At 36.6% G+C, this 24,593-nt stretch overlaps 1 pseudogene; it reads left to right on the top strand.

The window, feature by feature from the left end:
• The first annotated feature begins 581 nt into the window (after positions 1-581).
• On the top strand, positions 582-24,593 carry LOC119530355 (annotated as a pseudogene).

Raw genomic sequence — 24,593 nt, 5'->3', positions numbered from 1 at the left:
TGTAGCATTCTGGTGGTGGCTTGCTGGCAGCCAATAACTCAACCTCTGCCTCTGTCACATGGCCATGTGTCTCCCTGTCTGTTTCCTCTTACTGTGTCCAAATTTCCTCTGCTTATAAGGACTCCAGTCATATTGGATTAAAGCCCACCTTGGTCCAGTTTGGCTTCATCTTAACTAACAGGATCTTCATTTACAGGGCCGAGGTTTAGGACTTGAACATGTCTTTGTGGGGGACATGATTCAATCGATAATATATGTCATTGTGATTTTGAGCTAATAAGCATTGAGCAGGGGTGTGTTTTATTTCTTCTTGGTGAATCCATTGATCTATCTGTGACACTTTAGACCAAACACATTGCATATTTATAGACACAGGCTTTGTTTGGACCAATCCCTCCTCCATAGAATTTGGAAACAACTCTGACCTTTGGCCTAATCAAGTGTGCACTGGGTAGCACAGAACATTTATTAAAGATATTTATTCTGTGCCTCCCGCTGCTGCTGCTGCCCTGAGTCACTGCCTGCACAGCTCTGGCCACGTGGCTCCCCATACTAGCTGCTGATATTTGGAGTTCTTCAACATGGCATACATTGTCAACAAAGAACAGTCTGAACTTGATCAAAATTTGGATGAAGTTGAAGAAGTAGTAGAAGAAACTGATGAAGAAACAAAAATCAAAGCACATCAGCTGACTATTCAAATGATGCAAAATCCTCAGATTCTTGTAGCCTTTCAAGAAAGAGTTGATAGTCTGGCAGAAACACCGACAGGAAACACTGAAGGCTTGCCTAGGGTAGTTAAAAGATGAGTGAATGCCCTCAAAATCTTTCAGGTTAAATGGGCACAGATAAAAGCCAAATTCTATGAGGAAATTCATGATCTTGAAAGAAAGTAATCTGTTCTCTATCAGCCTCTATTTGGTAAGTGATTTGAGATCATCAGTGCAGTTTAAGAACCTATGGAAGAAGAATATAAATGGAAACCAGATGAGGAAGATGAAATTTTGAGGAGCTGAAAGTCAAGACCAATATTGAAGATGACAAAAAGAAGACCCCAAAGGAATTCCTGAATTTTGGTTGACTGTTTTAAAGAATGTTGACTTGCTCAGTGATATGGTTCAGGAACATGATGAACCTATTCTGAAGCACTTGAAGGATGTTAAAGTGAAGTTTTCAGATGCTGGTCATTCTATGGGTGTTGTATGAGAATTTCACTTTGAACCCAATGAGTATTTCACAAATGAAATGTCGACAAAGACATACAGGATGAAGTCAGAACCAGGTGATTCCGATCCCTTTTCTTTTGATGGACCAGAAGTTATGGGTTGTATAGAGTGTCACAAAGGCTGGATAAAAGGAAAGAATGTCACTTTGAAAACTATTAAGAAGAAGTAGAAACACAAGGGATGTAGGACAGTTTGTAGTGTAACTAAAACCTTTTCCAATGATCGTTCTTTAATGGTTTTGCTCCTCCTGAAGTTCCTGATAGTGGAGATCTGAATGCTGCTGCTGAAGCTATCCTTGCTGCAGTCTTTCATACTGGTCACTTTTTATGTGAGCATATAATCCCAAGATAAGTGTTACACTTTAGTTGAGAAGTTATTGAAGATGATGATGATGATGATGATGAAGGTGAAGAAGCAGATGAGGAAGGGGAAAGAAGAAGAAGATACCGAAAATCATCCAGACTATGACCCCAAGAAGGAACAAAAGCCAGCAGAATGGAAAATGTCTGTGAAGCAGGATGTTTTACCTTCTGCTTCCCTGGAAAGGATATATTTATATCATTTGATGGGCCTATTTCAAGTTTTTTGTCATTGCTTTTTGTTTTCTTGTTTTTGTTTTTGCAACCTAAAATAAAAATGTCAAGTACAAACAAAACAAAATAAAACAAAAAAGATGATTATAGAACATTTACAGAATTAAAAATAAAAGCACAAGGTTGAGAGTAAGAGCAATGATAGTCAACAGTCATTATGTGCCTCGGCCTGAAGGTAATGCAATTAATGTACAACCTCTCAGTGAATTCACTGGTTTATGAGGAGAGGGAAAAATGAACACAGCGAAAGCAGTGAGGCTTGACAAAAGGGCTGCAATAGCACAAAGCTGATAGAGGAGAGGAAGCTAGACTCAAATGGGCAATTATCCCCTTACACCTGAACATTCACACTGGTTATATGAAATATCCTAGATGAGAAGGAATGATAAATCTTCCATTGTGCTGGGATGGGAACAGGACCTCTCCTGCAAAACCTTCCTGGAGATTCCAAAAGAACTATTATCTCCTCTAAATTACCATAGTACTTGAAATATCCTACTTTTCATGGAAATTAACATCTGATCTCCCTCAGTTGGGGGTGGGGGGTGGACTGGGAGGAAAGGGTAAAAACAATACAAAAACAAATCCAAGTTCAATAATTACAAATAAATTCTTTAAACCAGCACGACCAAGGAAGACTTCTCTGAGGAGGTGGCATATTAGCTGAAACCTAAAGAATAAGGAGGAACTTCCTGTAAAAGCAGGGAAAAGAATGTTTCATAGAGAGGGAACTCCAAGAGAAGAAAGAACTTGGGATGTGGACTGAGGAACAGACCACAGACCAGGCTGGAATTCAGTGAAGATTCCACAGAAAAAGAGAACCCAAGTACTATTTCTAATTTCATTGGTCAAGTGTTTTAAAAGGAAATAATTGTTTCCTGGAATAGCTTGCTTGACTATGCACAATAGGGTTACCTTTATCATTTTGCAAACATTGTCCAAAGCAAAAGAAAATGTTCTATACTTAACTTGCTAACCATGGGGAAGCTTAAATTTTAAAAGGTAACTGCCATATAAAGTTATTTTTGATTGAACTTTTGTATTGGTTGTTGACTGAGAAATAACAAACTGAGCTGAAAGGAAATAAAAGCATTAGAATTGCAAATTGGGGCGCACAGATTCAGGTAGCAACCCAAATCGTGACCTGTCTTGGGGCTTGCAGGCAAGGGATTTTAAAAGAAAAGATTATATAAGTTGTGTATGATTGGTGGATATTTGGTGCTCCAAACGTCCTTCAGGTTAGATAGTGTACTGATTTCTGTATTTTGCAGTTTGTTTATGGTGTCCACACGTCCTCAGAATTTTGAGAAACATTTGTTGCTTGTGGTTACGCATACTTTGGCAGCTTGTGATATTTGGCTGAGATGTACAGAAGAGTAACTTCCCATATGACCCCCTGACTCCATTTTAAATTCCTTAGCCATAGTAACTCTATTTTGTTTTATTTCTTTTCACATATTCATAATACATATGAAAGTTTGTGAACACATTTCCATTTAGAAACATACATAAAATCCAAGATATTCACTTATTTTCAAAAAATACATCCTTTTGTCATCCTGTCACCTTGGCAGAATTATGATCTTACCAAGTAGCTTCTTTTTTTTTTACCATTTCTTCTATTTTTTTTTTTTTTGCCTTTGTATTTAAGAACAATAGAAATGCAAAGTAGAGAGAAAAGCAATAAGTAGGTAATGTACTACCTAAAGTAGTCTGAAACTTTTTTGCAAATTAATTTTTCTGTTAAGGTTTACAGGCATGAAGTAGCAGAAACATTTTATTTTGTATCTTAATATTATAATGCAATTAATTTAATTATTTTTCTAGAATAAAAGAAATATGATACATAAGCATGTGCTGGTAACTCTAAGGAATTCATTCAGTTAACAAAATTTGCAGCAAATCAAGCAAAGCCCCTGTCTTCAGGAATTTTAGTTCTAAGGGAGAAGGCTGATTGTCAAAAAACTAACAAATATATACATGATATAACATCATATAATGATAAATACATTAAAATAGTGAATTGAAATAGTATATTAGTAGTATTAACTGTCAAAAATATTTATAATAAAATTTGAACATCTTGAAAATTTTATTTGTTACCTATTTCAGAAAATCATGGATTGCATGCTCCTTTGTAAAACATAATCAACATAGTTTGCTTTCTGAAGTAAGGTATAATTTGGAAAGTAACTTGGAGCTAAAGAAGAAAATATCAGGCCGTTTTTTTTTTTTTTTTTTTGGTTTTGGTTTAAGCAGGGTTTTTTCTTCAAATCTGTGAAGTTAGGTTTGTGAAGAAAGAACTTGTCACTTTAACTTCCTGTTCAAGTAGTAAAAAAGAAGTCTAGGAAGGTCTACAATGACTGATGGATAATAACAGTTTATTTGCTGAAGAACCTTGTTTTTCCCCTGCCCATAAGCATAGCCTTAGTAAGAGGAAACCCTCATCATAACATGTGTGTACATTTTGCTGAATTGACAAAAATTGCATAATCTAAACCCCAATCTTGAGAATTTGTGAATTATACTGAGAAACCTAGCTGAAATGGAAAAAAAAAGAGGCAATTTTTAAAAATTTGGTATTTGAGTCTCAAAAGTCAGCTGTAATCTAGTGATTACTAGAGGCAAAATACAATAATATTATTTTAAAAATTCATTCTTTAAAAACTGGTCACAAAATGGAAAATTTTATTCTTGCTAAGTAGAAATCCTTCTTTAGCCAACTGAAAAAAGTAATATATTAAAATGAGTAGCCCTGTTTCATAGCAATTTCTTTTGCATGTTAGGTAAGACAGTTATGAGTAATTTGGAGGAATTGCAGTACTCAAAATGTCAAAGGAGGAATCTTTTCAGTTCATTTTTCATCCTTTCCAACATCTTTCACATTAATATACCAGGGTCTTTATCACTGATTATAGGGCAATCTAATAAGGCAAAGAAGGGTATTGAGACACTAGTCTAATGTGGATTACCTCCTGTTTAATACAGGAGTACAGATGTAAACATAATATCTAAGCTTCTATTCTGCTACTGTTAAATCAGGACACTATTGACTGTCTACTTCTCTGAGCCTTTTCAGAAGGAAGTTAGACTCTATTACAGAGGATCCATCTAACTGTCTTGCATTAATATGAGATTCAGTGTAAAGTAATGCACCAAATAATAACCCTCTACTAAACATTTTCCTTTCTTCATATCCACTCAATATTCACTTTCCAGGTACCCCAAAGTCCCCCTGGGTCCTTATGGGTAGAAACTAACCTTCTTACAGGGCACTTGTATCATCCAGTCATACCAGAGAGCTCAGGGGCAGCTATGAGATATCCTCAAGTCTATATAGTCTCTTCTTGTTCTATCTGTATCTCTTCAGTGTTTAGTTTTTACTTTCCTTCTTCTTTCTTGCATTTGCAATCCTTCTTCTAAAGCACTTTGTTCCACTCAGGATACTGCCCTGATTCCTTTATTGACCAAAATATACACAAAAAATATATACAAATATATAAAAAATATATACAGACAAATATAGGAGACTATTACTGAAGTTTTGGAGTTACACAGTAGCATTACAATATTACTGACACAAGCCAAAAGTTAAAATTAAATAATAGTCGTCATGGTCCCACAGCTCACTTGGCCATCCAACCCATTATTTCTTACTGGTTTTCTTCTCTTAGGCTTGCTGCCTTCCCTTTTGCACATCATCTTGCTCTCTTCCTTTCCTGCCCTATCCCTGTCATCACTCAAGGCCTTTCTCTTCTTTTATTCTATCACCAATCTCTAATATTCAAATTTCAGTTCCATTTATAAAGCAGAGTAACTTTGTTTTACAATAAATACATATCTGTATGTTCAAAAGAAAATGTGTTTACTTTAGGATTTCACTTTTTAGCAATACAAAGCTAAGTTTTGAAATGACAGTTTTTCCTATAATATAATCAGATTTCTTAACTGGACACTTTTACCATCAGTCTCTGAGCATAGGAAGGAAAAATGTAATGATTTATTTTCCTTGTCCTGCAAAATTCCCTCAGGACCTCAGTATGGGTGCCGGTTGGCTGAGAAGGCTGGTGTTCCCTTCTATACACTCATGGATCTTCTCTTGAGTGTTCTCATTTGAAATACAATAGGAACTTGCAAAGGCTGTATTTCAGAGAGAAGGGAAATAGCTTGTTAGCTGGTAATATATCAGTTTCAGGATTTTTTGTTAAACAAAAGGTTATCCAACCATAACTGTTAACCCTATGTCATTAAGCCAAAAGTATGTACCTGGTTCTCCATCCCTCTCATCACCCATCTCTCCCATTCTGACAGGCCCTATTTCAATTCTTCCCTTTTGGGAACTTCTTTTTCAATTCAAGGTCACTCTCAACACTCATACACTCAAGAAATCTTTATTGAACATTCAGTCTATGTTGTCTTTAATCTTCACAACATTCCTTCAAGGTAGGCATTATTAAACATATTCTAGGTTAAATGACTTGGTCAAGGTCTCAGTCTCATGCTATTTAGTGATAGAAACTGAATTTGATGCTATGTCTGCCAGGTCCTAATGTCCCTGCTCTTTTGATTGCATAAGAATAGCAAGTATAAGAGACTTCTGCTTTTCAAACTCTCGGAAGAGTTTAGAATTCTCAAAATTCTCCATTGTGTCTTCAAATATTTGGATACGATAAGGTCAACCCATAAATATTCACTTATGTTATTTCTCCCTCTTTACAGTAAAGAATATTTGAGGAAAATTATTCCTAGTTTCACAATCCCATAGATTACTTTTATTAATTTTGCATTCTACCTTCCCATCCTGGTTGACATAGGTTTACATGTTTGCTGTCTCCTTAGCCAGCTCTTCCTGGTTTAGGCAGAGAGCTGTGAGTCAGGCCAGTCAGGGCTGTACGTGGCAGGAGGAAGTACACAGGGGTTGGTAAGGGTCACTGACGGGAAGGATTCCTGACCAGTGCCAAAGGGGAGCAAATTATTGAGAAATAAGTTCCTGTTCCAGGAAGCAGCATGCTAGCAAATGTTTTGGCAAAGAAATAGAATGTTTATGAACCAAGAAAATTGTTCAAAAGGTGAATCAAGATGAAAAGCCCAGTAAGTAGGATAGACCAGAGAATGAAATATGATGATCAGGGGCCCAAGGAAAGAAGCACAGATGGGTTGAAAGGTGGTTCAGGAACAGAATTTTGATTATGATAATATTGCCCTTCATGTGTAACTTAGCAGGTTTCATTAAGCCCAATTAAAATGTCACTGGAACTAGAAATTTTGGATCCACCTTCCTATAATAAGAAATGATTGCAATACAGGTGTGGTGTTTAAGTTAACATCTTGGAAATATTGATTAAGGTTCTTCTCAATTCCTTTATTCCTGGTGGGGAAGAAAGACATAAGCCTTTAATTTTTATTAATCCGTACTTGTATCTTTATGAGATCATATATTGTTATTCCTATTTTACAAATGAAAAAATGGAGGCACAGAAATGTTAAGTAACATCCCCATGGTTGCACAATGGGTAAGTGGCATAGCAAGGATTTGAGCTAAATGTTATGCAAATGTGTTAGATAAACTAATGATACAGTATAAACAAATGAGGATCAAATGAATTCTGCTTGGCTGAGTTCAGGGAGAGTATTGGTGATGTATTATTAATAATATACCTCCTTGCAGGTAATTCCACAACTTGATATATCCAGGTAAATATCACTCCTGATGGTACTTTCATGTGAATATTGCCATTGATAATTCTCTCATTACCCAGACACTGAAAGTAATACATGAATAAGGGTTCTTCCTGATTTTTCTGTTACTAAAAATACGTAAATCTTAAAGACATCCCCACACCACAGACTGTGCTTTTTCATTCAAGTTCATATTTGTTTGAGAAATTCTAGATTTCAAGTGCTATAATGATACATTGTTTGCACTGAAATTTTTATAAGAATGAGCAATCAAATTTTATATCTCAGGCAGATTGGATAAGAGAAGAGGCTAATTTCTGTTCATGAATGTTTTCCTGTGACTAGTCTGTCTTCTGTACATATTATCCTAAGTGTAAGAGTAGACTGGGCCAGAAGCATTAGTTAAATTTCCTTTTCATTGGCATGGTTCTTAAACAGAACTTCCCATAAGAAAAGTTCAGTAGAATAAGCAAATTTGATTCATTCTCTTCCCAAACCATTTATCAGTTCATATGAAAGGTCTAGTTTCTCTATATTTTCAGTTTATTTATTTATTTTTTGTCATGTAATCATAGGTGTAAAAAACAAGAGTATCTATCTACTCCAAATGAAGTTAGGGGAAAACCATGCCTAATCACAGTGCTCGCGGGATGGGGGGGTTCTAGCTAATGGAGGGTTTCTCACAATGTGACCTTGTCTTGCCTACCATCAAAGGAGGGGACCAAGTCTTTTCTCCCTAAAGCCAGGGGGCCTCTGTGACTCCGTTTACCAGAGATTATGGTGGGAGTGATGCTATATGCCTTATGAGACTGGGTCGTAAACATTCCACCCACTTCTGTCATCTTCTCTTGGAACACTTGCTCTCAAGGAAATCTGTTGCCAGGTGAGCAGGCCGTTGCCCTGAGGCTGCCATATTTAAGGAAGGCCAAACTAGCCCATGAAGAGATAACCCATGGAGAGGCTCTGAAACCAAATGAAGGGAGAGGAGGACAGCGCGCGAGAGAGATGCCAGGCTATCACCCAGCTGCCCCGGTTCCCATTATACAGGCTCCAGCCTCTTTGAAACTACATGAGAGACCCGCAGCCAGAACTGCCTCACTGAGCTGTTCCTGAATTCATAACCTAGAGAGTCCATGAGTATAAAAATGATTGCTATTGTTTTAACAGCAATAATTTCTTTTACAGTAATAGTAATAGAGCATTCTTGTGTCTTCCTAATGAAAGGAAAGCGTTCTCTGTAAAGTATGAAAAATAGAATAAATAACTACATACTGAACAAATCTTGTTTGCTCACAGAAGAACACTAAAATATGAAATGTTTTTAGTTTTGAAAGAGGTTAGGGGTCTCAAAAACTGGGGCCTATGTTTAACACCTATGTCACCCATAAATCAGAATATAATTACTGTGTTTTTGTACTGTTCTTTGGGTAAATTTTCTCCTCAGGAGGGTATAAATACTTGCTACATTTCAGTTACATGGAAAGGTTTGAAGTCTATATGCTAACTACTGCTGAACATGTTAAAATTTTCAAAAATTAACAACTGTTAAACTAAAGAAAAATTTAAAATACATGTCTGAGCATATCACCAGTCCCCTCAACATCCGTCTCAGGTATTCCACACATTTTTACCTCTCATGGTTAGTGATAGATGAGTGTTTCCGTGTCTTCTTCCCCAAAGTTTCATACTCAAGTAGTATGTTGCAATGAAAGCAAGTCACAGACTGATATCCATCATATCTAAAAACAATTATTAGCAAGCAGGCATAAAACAGTTATTCAGTCTGGCTCACTCTCCAGGATTCACTCTAAGGCAGCCATATAAACATTTCAATCATCTAGTAGGATTAGGTGACAGGGTCTTTTATTAAGTGTAAGTGTGAACATGTATGCGAATGCTTGAGAGTGGGGGACTGGGGAGACACAGGACTTGATGGAACCCCAGATCAAGAGCCCTGCCCTGTAGATGTTAGACTGTTCAGCTTGCCAAATTTTTACACTTTATTCATGCAAGGACAGTGGTGCTTATACGGACTTTCTAGTCAACTACATTTTTTTTTTTTGTCTCAAATCCTTTTCTCTTTATTTAATCATATTTTTTATTGTAGGATATAACATATATACATAGAAGTGATAACTTTCCAAGTGCAATTTAGCAAGTAGTTAGCAATTTTCAAAGAATGTTATAGGTTACAACTGCGTTTTGATTTCTAATGTCTCTAACGTTATTTTATAAACTCTTTGGTGGAGATTCAGATAATGATATTTAAAGCATTTGCTGGAAACAACTCTGGAATGTGGACCCCTGATTGCTTTGGTTCTCAGAAGTCTTGAAACTCCCAGACTGAATTACTGTTCAGACTATTATAAATATTAGCTAACTGCCCACAGGGTGTTGATTAAAGTTAACACATCCACCCACACCCACGCCCACACACTATTCTGCTTAGGTGAGGTATTTTAAACTTTATTCCTGACAATTTAACACTATACACACAATATAATACCGAATCCTTTCCTTTGCCTTTGAGTCACTACATGATCTGCCTCCAAATTACCTCCCTTATCTCACTCTCCTTAAGTCACCTCACTCCTGTCAAATTCACTTCTTTGCTATTTCTCCAACACACCCTGCCTAATCTTGCTACAGCAACTTTGCATCTGTGATTCAGACTTCCTGGAACATCCCCTTAGACATTTACATGGCTAGCTCCTTCACTTCACTCAAGTATCTTACAGATGTCACCTCTCAAGAGGGCTTTCCCGACCACTCCAGAAAGACTAGCATGTCTCACCCTTTACCCACCACATCATCATTCTACCTACGTGAGCCTTCTTGCTTCAGGTTACCCTCTCCGGAATCTTAATGTGATTCTAAGTCAAAATCAGGTGTACAATGGGTGGTCAAGAGAAGCCCACTGTGTGGTTACAGGAAGAGGACTATCTCTTATATCCATATTCTTAGTTCCTTTCTCTCTCCCCTTGCTGGCTCTATCTGTGTCCGTCTTTGCTACTGGAGTATCTTCTAAAATATTTGCTTCCTTTAATGAGTTAGTGATTTGCTACCTGATTAACACTGCCTGCTTTTAAGCAAGCTAGTCTGCGCAGCTCAAATGTAGATCAGGTAGGACGGTCTTGGACAGTTAAATATGGGTTGAGGTTGACAGCTTAGACCACAGAATCCTTGAAAAGCAGCAGATGTGTCTCTTATGGGTTGTTTTGTCTCTGAATACAGTCTTTTATCTGAAAACTGATGCTTGGTGTTGATGGGAGATAATGGAGTGAGGAAAACATACTTTAGTTAAGTGAAAAAAGGAAAGTGTGGTAAATTAGGGAGATATCTGGATGAAGCTTCCTGTGTGCTGGGTTTAGCCTGGGAGGGGTGACTGGAGGTCAGGAGAGGGACACTGGTGCAATCACTCAGGGTCCTGTGCTTAGAAGGGAGCCACACTTGGTTCAAGTCTCTGCTCTCACTATCTTGACATTCCTAGTAATCTTTGAACAAGGTGATGTGCATTGAGTTGTGTACTGAAGTTTGGACATGATCTTGGTCTTGTTCAGCTTTCTGGTGAGTGTGGATCCATTGTAAATAAGATCTCTTCAAAATGTTATTTCAGTTGGGGTGTGGCCCAACTGAATCAGATTGGGCTTTAATCTGGATTACTAGGTTCCTTTATAAGCAGAGTGAATGTCATACATAAAGAAAAGTTACAGGGAGCAGGCAGAAACTACAAGTCAACAGAACCTGGAAGAGAAACGAGAAGACATTGCCATATGCACTGTCATGTGACTGAAAAGACAAGGGCCGGGGACTTCCAGCAGCCAGCTTCAGGACACGACAGCTTTCAGAGAGAAAGCTCGCCTTGCTGATGCCTTCATTTTGGACTTCTCTTAGCTTAAAACTGTGGGCCAACAAATTCCTGTTGTCTAAGCCAACCCATTGTATGCCATTTGCTGTAGTATCTGGGAAAAGAAAACCATGGGTACCTGCATTTTCATTCCGCACTGGGCCCCAGTCCTGCTTGGAGGCACATTTCAAACAGAGACGGCAGATGGGTTTCAAATAAAAACAAAATCCTCAAGAACAACTTGGTGTGTCAAGTGTGTATAGACAAAATATAATTTCTTTAAAAACCTGAATGAATGTACAATTTAGTCATGAGTTATAATAAAATTAATTTGATGAAAGAACCATTAACAAGGCTTGAAAAATTTCACATTGAAAGTTTTATTTTTTGAGGTTAACAAGGCTATACCCATTTCAACATATTTCATCATTTTGCTACAATGCAAGATGTGTGATTTTCTTCTGACAAGGAAGACATTGGCAATATTAGCTTGATAAAAACAAAATGGTCAAAGGAGAAACTGCAATCTTTTTCAACCACAAAAATATTTCTGGCCACAATTGCTAAACTTGTAGATGACACAATGTCAGTATGTATCATCAAGATAAATGGCAAAGGAATCATGTATGATGGTGTCACTCTGTAACTGACTAGTAATATCTTGGATTATTTTCAAAATTGTATTTTAACCAAATTCTTATCACTTTAGAATTATATTGTATATGTTCCTTTGCTTTCAATTTTTGAAATAGAGAACTTCTAACATGATTCAAAAAAATTTAACTGATTTTTTCTTATTTGTGTGACTCATATATTTATGTTAATATGGTGGACTGAGCTAATAGACACATAAAAATGCTAGATAAAATATAACAACAACAACAAAATCAGAGCTATACTTGAAACAAAAGAAAGGAAAATCTGTGGTAACTGCAGACCAAGAAGGAACTTACATACAGAGTGGTAAATGGGGGACAAGGCAAATTGTCTCTTTAGGCCTTTCCCAGGTGTTCCAATAGTTGTCCAAAATTAGATCATAACAAAAATTTACAAATCATATGGGGAATTGAACCACATAAAGTCTAAAGATGCAACAAACAGGAGAATTAACATCCTCCAAAACCAAGGTAATAAAAACTGAGATAATAAAATATATAATAAAAAACATAAGAGATGATTAAATACATGCTTTAAATGAGTGAAGAGATAAATGAAAGGATATTAGACTGTAGTGGATGCAGTAGTGTGCCACCCAGAATCCCCCCTCCCTCCACGTGTCCTTGATTAAAATCCCCACAAAAACTATTCAGCCGTCACCGCTGACAAAGTCTTGTTCATTTGCTAAGGAAAGATTGTCCAAAAACCTGCAACTTACTGCATTTGTTAGCAAATGTACTTCAGAGAAGATAAATACTGGAAAAAAAAAAAAAAAAAGGATTATATATCCATCTGCTGAAGGTTGTGAGCACCAAAGTAAACACTGAGGATCTCATTTCTTGGTCAATAAATCAGAAGTGATGGTGTCGGTGCTGAATCCAATATTTTTCTTTAATTCAAGGTTCACTTTGGACAATATTTAATTAAAGCAATCATGGCAGAGCCCTAACAGGTCATATTTTACGTCTGTTCACACAGCTGCCTTACTGGTAGTATATTCAAAAGCTATTCTATTAATGCTTTCCATTGAGTGTTTTTTTTTTTTTTTTCATTTTTTATTAGAGAAATTGTGGGTTTACAGAAAAATCATGCATAAAATATAGGATTCCCATATACTACCTTACACCAACACCTTGCTTTGGTGTGGAACATTTGTTACAATTGATGACAGCACATTTTTATAATTGTACTGTTAATTAAAGTCCATGGTTTAACTTAGGGTTTGCTGTTTATGTTTTGCAGTTCCATGGATTTTTAAAAAGTTTTGTTTTGGTACCATGTATAAACTAAAATTTCCCCTTTTAACCATATTCAAGTTTATAATTCAGTGCTGTTAATTGTGTTCACAATGTTGTGCTACCATTGCTACCATGAATTACCAAAGCTTTTCCATTGTCTCAAATGGAAACTCTGTACACTTTAAGCCAAAGCTCCTTATTTTCTAGCCCCACCTCATCTCCTGGAACTTATATTTTAGATTCTGACTCATTAGTTTTCTTATTCTAATTTATTTCATATCAGGGTGTTTGTACAATATTTGTCCTTTTGTATCTGACTTATTTCACTTAACATGATATCTTCAAGGTTCATCCATGTTGCTGTATGTATCAGAATTTCATTCCTTTTAATGACTGAATAATATTCCATTGTATGTATACACCACATTTTGTTTATCCATTCATAAGTTGATGGACACTTGGGTTGCTTCCATCTTTTGACAATTGTAAATAATGCTGCTATGAACATCAGTGTACAAATATCTATTCAAGTCCCTGCTTTTAATTCTTTGGGGTATATACCTAGAATTGAGCTTGCCAGGCCATATGGGGTAATTCTATACTTAACTTTCTGAGGAACCACAAAATTGTCTTCCACAGTGGCTGCAACATTTTACATTCCCACTAGCAGTGAATGAGTGTTCCTATTTCTCTGCGCCCTCTCCAACACTTGTAATTTTCCATATTTTTTAATAGTAGCCATTTTGAGTGGGTGTGAAATGGTATCTCACTGGGGTTTTGATATGCATTTTCCTGATGGCTAATGATGAGCATCTTTTCATGTGCTTTCTGGCCATTTGTATATCTTCTTTTCATAAATGTCTATCCAAGTCTTTTGCCCATTTTTAAATTGGGTTGGTTGTCTTTTTGTTGTTTAATTGAAGGATTTCTTTATATAATCTGGATATTAAACCCTTATTGGATATGTGCTTTCCAAATATTTTTCCCATTGTGTCAACTGTCATTTTGTTTTTTTTGTTCCTTTAAGGAACAAAAGTTTTAAATTTTGATGAGGTCCCATTTAACTATTTTTTTTCTTTTGTTACTTGTGCTTTGTATGTAAAGCATAAGAAACCATTACATAACACAAGATCCTAAAGCTGCTTCCCTATGTTTTTCTCTAGGAGTTTTATAGTTCTGGCTCTTCTATTTAGGTCTTTGGTTCATTTTGAGCTGATTTTTATATATGGTATGAAGTAGGAGTCCATCTTCATTCTTTTGCATATGTTTCCAACATTTGTTGAAGAGACTGTTCTTTCCCAGTTCAACAGTCTTTGCCCTCCTGCCAAAAAATCAGTTGACTACAGACGTGAGGGTTGATTTCTGAACTCTCAATTTGATTCCTTTGGTCTATATATCTGTCTTTCTGCTAGTACCAAGCAGTTTTGATTATTGTGGCTTTGTAATAAGTTTTAAGATCAGGAAGTGTGAGTCCTCCAACTTAACTTTTCTCTTTCAATATGGCTTTGACTGTTCAGGACCCTTTGCCCTTCCATATAAATTTGGTGGTCGACTTTTCAATTTCTGCAGAGAAGGCTGTTGGAATTTTTATGAGGATTGCATTGAATCTGTTAACTGCTTTGGGTAGAATTGACATCTTAACAATATTTAGCCTTCTGATACATGAATACAGAATATTCCTCTCTTTGTTTAGGTCTTCTTTGATTTCTTTTAGTAATGTTTGTAGTTTCCTGTGTACAAGTCCTTTACATTCTTTGTTAGAGTAATTTTAGATATTTGATTATTTTAGTTGCTGTTGTAAATGAATTTTTTCTCTTGATTTCTTCTTCTAATGTTAATTACTAGTATATAGAAATACTACTGTTTTTGGGTGTTGATCTTGCCCTCTGCCATTTGGCTGGATTCATTTATTAGGTCCAGTAGATTTTTTGTGGATTTTTCCAGGTTTTCTGTATATAAGTTCATGTCATCTGCAGATAGGGAAAGTATTTCTTCTTCCTTTCCAAATTGGATGCTTTTTTTTTCCTTGTGTAATTGCTCTGGCTAGAACTTTCAGTACAATGTTGAATAACAGCAGTGACAGAGGGCATCCTTGTCCTTTTCCTGATCTTAGAGGGAAAGCTGTCAGTCTTTCACACTGAGTATGATATTAGATGTGTGTTTTCATAGATTCCCTTTATCATGTTTGGGAAGTTTCCTTCTTTCCCAGTTTTCTAAGTGTTTTTATCAAGAAGATGCTGGATTTTGTCAAATGCCTTTTCTGCATAAGTTGAGATGACTAAGTTTTTTGCCCTTTAATTTTGTTAAGGTAATATATTACATTTATTGCTATGTCTTATGTTGACCGACCCTTGCATATCTTCTACGAATTCCACTTGATCATGATGCATAATTTTTTTAATGTGCTTTTGAATTTGGTTTGTTTGTATTTGTTGAGGATTTTTGCATCTATATGCATAAGAGATATTGGTTTGTAGTTTTCTTTTCTTATGCTATCTTTATTGGGCATTGATATAAGGGTGATATTGGCCTCACAGAATGAATAGGGAGTGTTCTGTCCTCTTCAGTTTTTTGGAAGTGTTTGAGCTGAATTGGTGTTAAATTTTCTTGTAATGTATGGTAAAAGTCTTGTGAAGCCATCTGGTCCTGGGCTTTTCTTTGTTGGGAGGTTTTTGATTATTAATTCAATCTCTTTACTAGTTAGATCTATTTCTTCTTTTGTCAGTGTATGTAGTTTGTGTGTATCTTGGAATTTGTCCATTTCATCTAGGTTATATAAAATTTTGGCATACAGTTGTTCATAGAATTCTCTTATAGTCCTTTCATTTTCTTGGAGTTAGTAGTAATGTACCTCTTTTCATTTCTGATTTTAGTTATTTGATTCCTCATTTTTTTTTTTTCTATTAGTCTAGCTAAAGGTTTGGCAATTTTATTGATCTTTTCATAGAAGCATCTTTGGTTTTGCTGATTTTCTTTTTTTATTCTCTATTTCATTTACTTCTACTCTACTCTTCATTATTTCCTTCCTTCTGTTCACTTTGGGTTTAGTTTGCTTTTTTTTCCTTAGTTCTTCTGATTTTAGTTTAGATCTCTGATTTAAAATCCTTCTTCTTTTTCTAATGTAAGAATTTGGTGCTATAAATTTCCCTCCTCAACACTACCTTTGCTGCATTCCATAAGTTTTAGCATTTTGTATTTTCATTTTCATTGGCCTGAAGATACTTCCTAATTTCCCTTGTGATTTCCTCTTTAACTAATTTGTTGCTTAAGAGTATGTTGTTTAATTTCCATATATTTGTGAATTTTCCATTTCTCTCTCTGTTGTTGATTTTTAGCTTCATTCTGTTGTGGTCAGAGAAGATTTATTGTATGATTTCAGTATTTTTGAAATAAGTGACATATGTTTTGTGACCTAACATATGGTCTATCCTGGAGTATGATCCATGTGCACTCAAAAAGAATGTGCATTCTGTTGTGGTTGGGTGAAGTGTTCTATATATGTCTACATACAAGGGTCTAGTTGGTTTAGTCTTCTATTTCCTTATTGATCTTCTGTCTAGATGTTCTCTCTATTATTGAAATTGTTGTATTAAAGTCTTCTACTATTAATGTAGAACCATCAATTTCTTTCTTCAAATCTTTCAGCATTTGCTTCATATATATTGGGACTCTACTGTTAGGTGCATATATATTTATAATTGTTATGTCTTCTTGTTGAATTGACCCTTTTATCAGTATGTAATGACTGCCTTTGTCCCTTGTAACAGTTTTGACTTAAAGTCTATTTTATCTGACGTAAGTATAGCTACCCCAGCTCTGTTTTGGTTACTCCTTGTATGGTAAATTTTTTCCACTGTTTCAAATGTCTTTGAATTTAAGGTGAGTCTCTTGTAGACAGCATATAGTTGGGTCATGCTTTTTTTTTTAATCCATTCTGCCAATCTCTGACTTTTGACTGTAGAGTTTACTCTATCTATATTTAAAGTCACTATTGTTAATACAGGACTTTCTTTTGTCATTGTCCTATTTGGACTTTGTATGTGTTGTACCTTTTTTGTCCCTCACTTCTTCCTATTTTCATATTTATTGATTTTTCTATTGTACCATATTAGTCCCTTGCCATTTCTATCCAAATATAGTTTTCATACACTTTTCTTGTGGTTACCTTGGGGTTAAAATTTAACATCCTCAATATATAAAAATCATATTTTATTTAATACCAACTGACCTTCAATAGAATAAACACCCAATGTTCCTTTACTACACCACACTCCTACCTTTTTTCTACTTGTTACAAAGTATATCTCTGTACATTGAATGTTCAGTATCAAAACCATACATTTATCATTCCTTTTTATGATTTACATATGCCAAATATACAATACCAATACAATAGTACTGGAATTTATAATTACCAAAATGGTTACCTTACTGGAGGTATTTACTTCTTTATGCTATTTTGATAGACTGTCTAATGTCCTTTCCTTTAGTCTGAAGAACTCCCTTTGGCATTGCTTTTAGGATAGGTCCAGTGGTGATGAACTTCCTCAGCTCTTGTTTATCTGGAAATGTCTTAATCTCTCACTCATTTTTGAAAGAAAGCCTTGCCAGATATAATCTTTTTCATTGGCAATTGCTTTCTTTCAGCGCTTTAAGTATTTCAACCCATTGCTGTCTTCCCTCCATGGTTTTTTTTTTATGGGAAACTGGCACCTCATATAATTGGAACTCCCTTGTACGTAGCTCATTTCTTTTCTCTTGCAGCTTTCAGAATCTCTCTCATCCTCTGCATTCAGCAGTTTGATCAGTATGTGATGAGGCATAATTTTCTTCTAGTTTATTCTCTTTGGTGTTCTCTGGATTTCTTTGATGTGCATTGTGCTGGTTTGTATATATTATGTCCCCCAGGAAAAGCCATATTCTCTAATGCAATCTTGTGGGGGGAGATGTATTAGTATTGATTAAGTTGGAACCTTTGGATTAGGTTGTTTCCATAGAGATGTTAGCCATCCAACTGTAGATGATAACTCTGATTAGATAATTTCCATGGAGGCATGGGCCTTGATTAGCTTACTTGAGCCTTATATAAGAGCTCAGACAGAAGGAGCTTGGAGCTGAAGCTGAAACAGACACTTTGAAGATGGCTGTTGAAAGGTGACATTTTGGAGAAAGCCATTTTGAGATGCAATCTGGGAGCAAGCAGATGCCAGCCATGTGCCTTCCCAGCTAACAGAGGTTTTCTGGGCACCACTGGCCATCCTTCAGTGAAGGTATCCTGTAGTTGATGACTTACCTTGGACACTTAATGGCCTTAAGACTGTAATTTTGTAACCAAATAAACCTCTTTATAAAAGCCAATCCATTTCTGGTACTTTGCAAAATGGCAGCATTGCAAACTGGAACATGCATATTCTTGTCTTTTACTAAGTTTGGGAAGATTTTTGGTCTCTATGTCTTTGTATATTACTTCTTCTCTCTTTTTTCTCCTTTGTGACACATGTAATGCATATATTGGTATGCTTGATGGTGTCCCAGGGATCTTATAGGCTATTTTTTTTTGCTTTTTATAATTCCTTTTTTCTTTCTGCTATTCAGCCTGACTCATTTCAATTGTCTTGTCTTTGAGTTCACTGATTCTTTCTTCTGCCAGCTCAAAGTTGCTGTTGAAATGTTCCTGGGAATTTTTATTTCAGTTATTGCGGTCTTCAATTCCAGTATTTCTGTTTGGTTTCTTTTTAAAATATCTATCTCTTTACTAAGATCCTCATATTGTTCATTCATTGTTTTTCTGATATCTTTTAGTTCTTTCATCTCCTTGAACATATTAAAATTCATTTTTAAAAAAAGTCTTTGTCTAGTATGTCCAGCCTGGTCTTCTTCTTCATTGGTGTTTTGGATTTTCGTCCTATTCCTTTGGATGGGCCATTATTTTCCATTTCTTTGTTTTTCTTGTAATCTTTTGTTGCATAGTGTGTATTTCAATATTTAAAAGTGTTAAGTCTGGGATTTATTCCCTGAGATATCTTTTCTTGAGTTTATATCCATCTGGTGATAATACAGATATTTTCTTGAGTGCCAGTTGCTAACAAAACCAAGTAAACCAAAGCAAAAATTACCTTTTGATGCCTTTGAAAATTGGTTTTGCAATGGCTGGTACTCTCCTTCAGGGTTCAGCCCTCCTATCAAGAATGTAAGTCCAAGGCAAATGAAAAGTACAGGGTTCACATGTCTTTTCTGAGCCCATGCCTTATCCTGAGCTTGTGCTTTCTAGGGGCCTTAGGAAATCCTCTGTTGACAGAAGTTTGAATGCCCTCTCCTTTATCAAGAAACAGACCTTCTCCCTCTTCTGGATTTTCCACTGCAGAACTTAGAGCAGGTAAACCTGTGCCCCAGGTCACCTAATTCAATTATTCCTACACTGCTTTTGCTGTCTCAAGCTGCTTTTGCTTTCAAGCATTCTGGGTGGTGGGCAAGCCTAAGACGAGCTCCCTGAGTCAATCTTTTCCAGCTGGAACAAGGCCGGGGACCCACAAAAAGAGAGCCAGCTGACTCCAAACTACCCTGGGGTGGAGCTAAGGGAGTGACTAATAGGAGTGCCAGGAGCTTCTTCCACAGCTCCCCAAGGCTGCACTTTCTTGACTCGGCACCTGCCTAGCAAATGCAGCCCTTCAACTGCTCTCTGCAGCTCTGAGGAAGCACACCACCTCACATTCTTGATTGGAGGGCTGAACCCTGAAGGAGAGCACCAGCCATTGCAAAACCAATTTGCAAAGGTAGCAAAAGTTAATTTTTTGCTTATGTTTGCTTGTTTTTATTAGCCCCTGACACTCAAGAAAATCTCTGTCATATCAACAGCTGGATATAAACTCAAGAAAAAGATACCTCAAGGAATAATCAGCAATCTCAGGGAATGCTGCCTTTGTCCTGGGTGGGTTGGAATAATGGCCACATCAGTGCTGGGCCCCCAGTGTTCTGAAGTAGATAATTAAAATCAGTGATCTGTGATTGAACAGTGCCCATCTCCCCAATCCCCATCTTTTGAAAGTTTATTTTTATGTCCCCTTCTGGCCTCAGCAAACTTTTACTCTAGGGGCTGGACTCTCTTACTGACTGCTGCAAGAGTGGGGGATGGGTGACAGTAACTGCTGGGCAGAGAGAGCAATTTACTGGTATTTACCATAATTTACCAGCTTCTTCCTCCTGCTCTTTCCTTAATGCTTGTGCCAGTTTGTATATATTATGTCCCCCAGAAAAAGCCATATTCTTTAATACAATCTTGTGGGGTCAGACATATTAGTGTTGATTAGATTGGAACCTATTGATTGAGTCTTTCTATAGAGATGTGACTCAATCAACTGTGGGAGAGAACTTTGATTGGATAATTTCCCCGGAGGTGTTACCCCACCCATTCAGGGTGGGTCTTAATTGAATCACTGGAGTCCTATAAAAGTGTTCACAGACAGAAGGAAGTGCTATAGCCAAGAGGGACAGTTTTAAGCATGTACAGGAGCTGAGAGACGAGCTGGAACACAACCTGGGATCAGCAGATGCCAGACACATGCCTTCCCAGTTAACAGATGTTTTCTGGAAGCAATTGGCCTTCCTTTGGTGAAAGTATACTTATTGATGCCATAGCTTGGACACTTTTATGGCCTTAAGACTGTAAATTTGTAACCAAATAAACCCCCTTTATAAAAGCCAATCCATTTCTGGTGTTTTGCAAAAGGGCAGCATTAGCAAACTGAAACAATGATATACAGTGTTCTACTGGACTCTGGAGTTTAAAAATAGTTGAGTCATAAAGTTGAGAGTGATGATTGTGCAACTAAGTGCAGATAATGTAAGAAACTGTTTTTCCTGGGATATAATATATATTAAGTGAAATTAGGAACCCACTAATTAATAAAGCAGGCCCTCTACTTAGGTTTGCTCTTGTGAAACTTAGGGTTGTAAATAATTATGCCTAAGAGGCACTCCAGAGAACCTCTTTTGTTGCTCAGATGTGGACTTTCTCTCTCTAAGCCCAACTCAGCAAATAAAATCATTAACCTCCCCCCTCCCCTGCACCAAGGGACATGACTCCCAGGGGAATGAATCTCCTGGCGATGTGGGACATGACACCCAGGAATGAGCCTGGCCCTGGAAGTGAGGGATTGAAAATGCCTACTTGACCAAAAGGGGGAAAAAGTTAACAAGATGAGGTTAGAGTCACTGAAAGATCCCAAATAGAGTCAAGAGGCTCTCCTGGAGGTTTCTCTTATGCAAGCTCTAGCTAGACATCCCAATGGCCGCAGTATGCTATGCCCTTACCAAATGTAGTCCCCAAATAACTAGGTCCCTACCTGAGAGTCACTCACTAAGTTTATCTCTTAGAAACTTAAATCCATCAGAATGTTCCTATGCCAGACAAGTCCTAAAACCCAGAGACAAGAGCCTCTTTAAGAACAACAATCAGATTCAGCCCCCTTCCCCATACTGTTGACACCCCTTTCAATATGAACAAGTTAGGGTGCTCACTGCCTAGACACCCCTGAATATGAAGAAAGAGATTAAGTGAGAGGAAGGGGTGGCAACAAACAAGATAAGAGTTAACAAAGGTCTGTGAATACTGAAACTTAAATACACAAATATTTTTAGACATTGGGGTGTTGGAATAGCTGGAAGGAGGTGAATGGCATGGTGGAACTGTAGCCTACAACATCTTTGAAATTTGTTCTATAGCTACTTGTTGAATTGTGCTTTCAAAGTCTTCACCTTTCTGTATATACTCTATATTTCATAATAAGGAAAGAACTGAAACTGTGGAATTGTAACCCATAACAATTTTTGAAATTACCTATATTACTGCTTGTTGAGCTGTACATCAAAAGTTAACACCTTTCTATATGCATGTTATATTTTACCATAATTGAAATAGCTGAAGTTGTGGAACTGTGACCCATGATATTCTTTGAAATTTGCTCTCTAACAACTTGTTAAATCATACTTTGAAAGTTATCACTGTTATGTATATATGTTAAAGTGCACAATAAAAAATGCACGAAAAATAGTTCATTCAGAAATTCCTACCTGCTTAATAGTTGTTCTTGTGGAGAAACTGATTCCTGGATCTTCCTACTTTGCTATCTTCCCATAATTCCATCATGTTTTGAGTTGTACTTTTCCTTTGACAACATTAAAGAGTTATTTTTAGCTGAAACAAAGAAAGACCATTTGTAAACATTGACTTACATGGATCTTGAGAGAAATCACATTCTTTACACCTATAGACACTTTGGTGTCCCAGAGTGCAAGACCAGGCTATTGAATCCTTGCAAAAGCTGTAAGCAGCAAAAGCTATAAAAGCTGAAAAAGAGAAACAAATCCTCTTTGAGGTGTTCAGGAGTGGAATTCTAGCTTTTCTGGCAAATACCTCAGTGAACACTATTTCTAGGTTCCTTGAATACTCAAGATCTACTGAAGTCACCAATGTATAATGTTGTAAAAGTATTTCTTTTTTCAAATTTTGAATACCATAGACCTAGAAAGTGGTGTGAGTTCCTGCTGAGCTTTTGTTGATGGAAAAACCTTTACCTGTCATTTTGGTGAATGGTATATTCAGATCCTCTTACCTCATCATTAGACCACAAGTGGAAAACTGAAAACAAATGGGAGTAAATGAGAAAAATTCTGTTTACAGAGGCATTTTCAGCATTTCCAGTCATACTTTTTCCTTTCAAATTTGTCTGACCACCCAGCATGTTCCACACAGTAACATTAGTGCCAGATTTTCATTTTTAAAGGAAGATGTGTTTTTTGAATAATATGTGGCCATGACTTAAATGTTCTTGGATTCCCATGAGCACCTGGCAGTGCAATTTTAAAAATATATTTTACAGTTACTTTTGGACTATTCTGCATTTTTTATATGTTTATGCTAAGTATCCAGTAATCTAGAACAACAACAACAACAAAAAACCCTTCAGGGATTTGCATCATTATCCACCCTTAAGAGAGTGTGGACAGACAGATTTTTAAGACTAACATCTATTCAGTTAAATAAAGTGGTATCTGCTTTGCTAACTAGAGAGGAGCTATTAAACTTGTCAAAAAAAATGTAATGCCTGGTATGTTGAAAAAAAATCCAATATAAGTGTCACTTCTAATCCAGGCTGAAAAAAATTCTCCTGATAGTTTTTTAGCCATTACAGAACTGAGAAAAAGCAAACAGAGAATTCTTTCTTTGTGCCAGGGCTAGAATAAAGTAGGTAGCCACAGACCTTGGGCAAATTACTTTACTTCTTTAAATGTGTTGAGAAGTCTACATTTGATTAAAAACCAATGAAAAAAAAAAAAAGCCAAAACAAGAACAAGAACAACAACAACATAAACAAATGAAGAGAGCAGCATTATTTTTATGGTAAGGGTGATTTTAAAAATATTACTTGTGAAAACATGACAAAGAATCTTAGTTTTAGTTCTTGTTAAAATAAGATTTTATTGACTTTCTATCACAAGTATGGGAGGAATAGGGCAGTGATTTCTTTTTTAATGCATTCTCCAAAAAGTAGTACCTTTTAGATAATATTTAAAAGGTTATATGTTGATATGACTGTTAAGACAGTTTTGAAAAGACTTTAGAAGAAGCAGTGTGAAAACAAGACCAACATACTTACAGGGGATAATAAAGAGTAGTCCCTTTGTTACAAGCTCATTCTCCAAAGGTCTCTCCTGCACCGTCGTCCAGTGGTTTGCACCTACTGTTGGAATGATTAGACTTCTGCTTTCTGTGTTCTTGTATGTCAAGGCCTCAAGGGTTCCAAGTTTGGAGTGGAGCTTAGAGCAAAAAAAAGCAACAAAAGGGTCTTCAGCAATGTGGGCTGCTTTGCACTCATGACCTGATAGACCCAAGGGTTTAAGCATTTGTTTCAGACAAAGAAGTTGTAGGGAGCTTCTGGTAAGCCTCACAGTGCAGACCCTGCTGTTTATGGAGTAAGACTTAGCTCTTCTGTTGACAGCTGTTCTCCATTTGAAAAACACCTTTTAGCTTGCTCCTGGGCCTGATAAAGACTGAACACCTGACTTACAATTTAAGTGAATATATGACCCAAACTGCCTGTTATGAATGGGGTATTATCTCATCCTTTGAACTGTAACTTTAATGCACATGCCATTCCAATGTAAAATGAAAATGGTATTTATGAGACAGTGCTAGGAAAAGTCAGAGGGCACAAATAAACTGTAGAAGCAAGTGGCTGAGATTTCCATGGTAATTGCTCTCACTGCTTTCCGGTCTTCCCCTCAGAGTAGACCTATGGGTCTCATGGGAATTCCTTATGGTCAGCTGAAGGAGGAGGAAAAAGAATGGGCCTGA

Source organism: Choloepus didactylus, chromosome 3 (genome assembly GCF_015220235.1).
Source record: "Choloepus didactylus isolate mChoDid1 chromosome 3, mChoDid1.pri, whole genome shotgun sequence".
NCBI lineage: Eukaryota > Metazoa > Chordata > Mammalia > Pilosa > Megalonychidae > Choloepus > Choloepus didactylus.
This window is presented reverse-complemented; position numbering and strand designations above follow the sequence as displayed.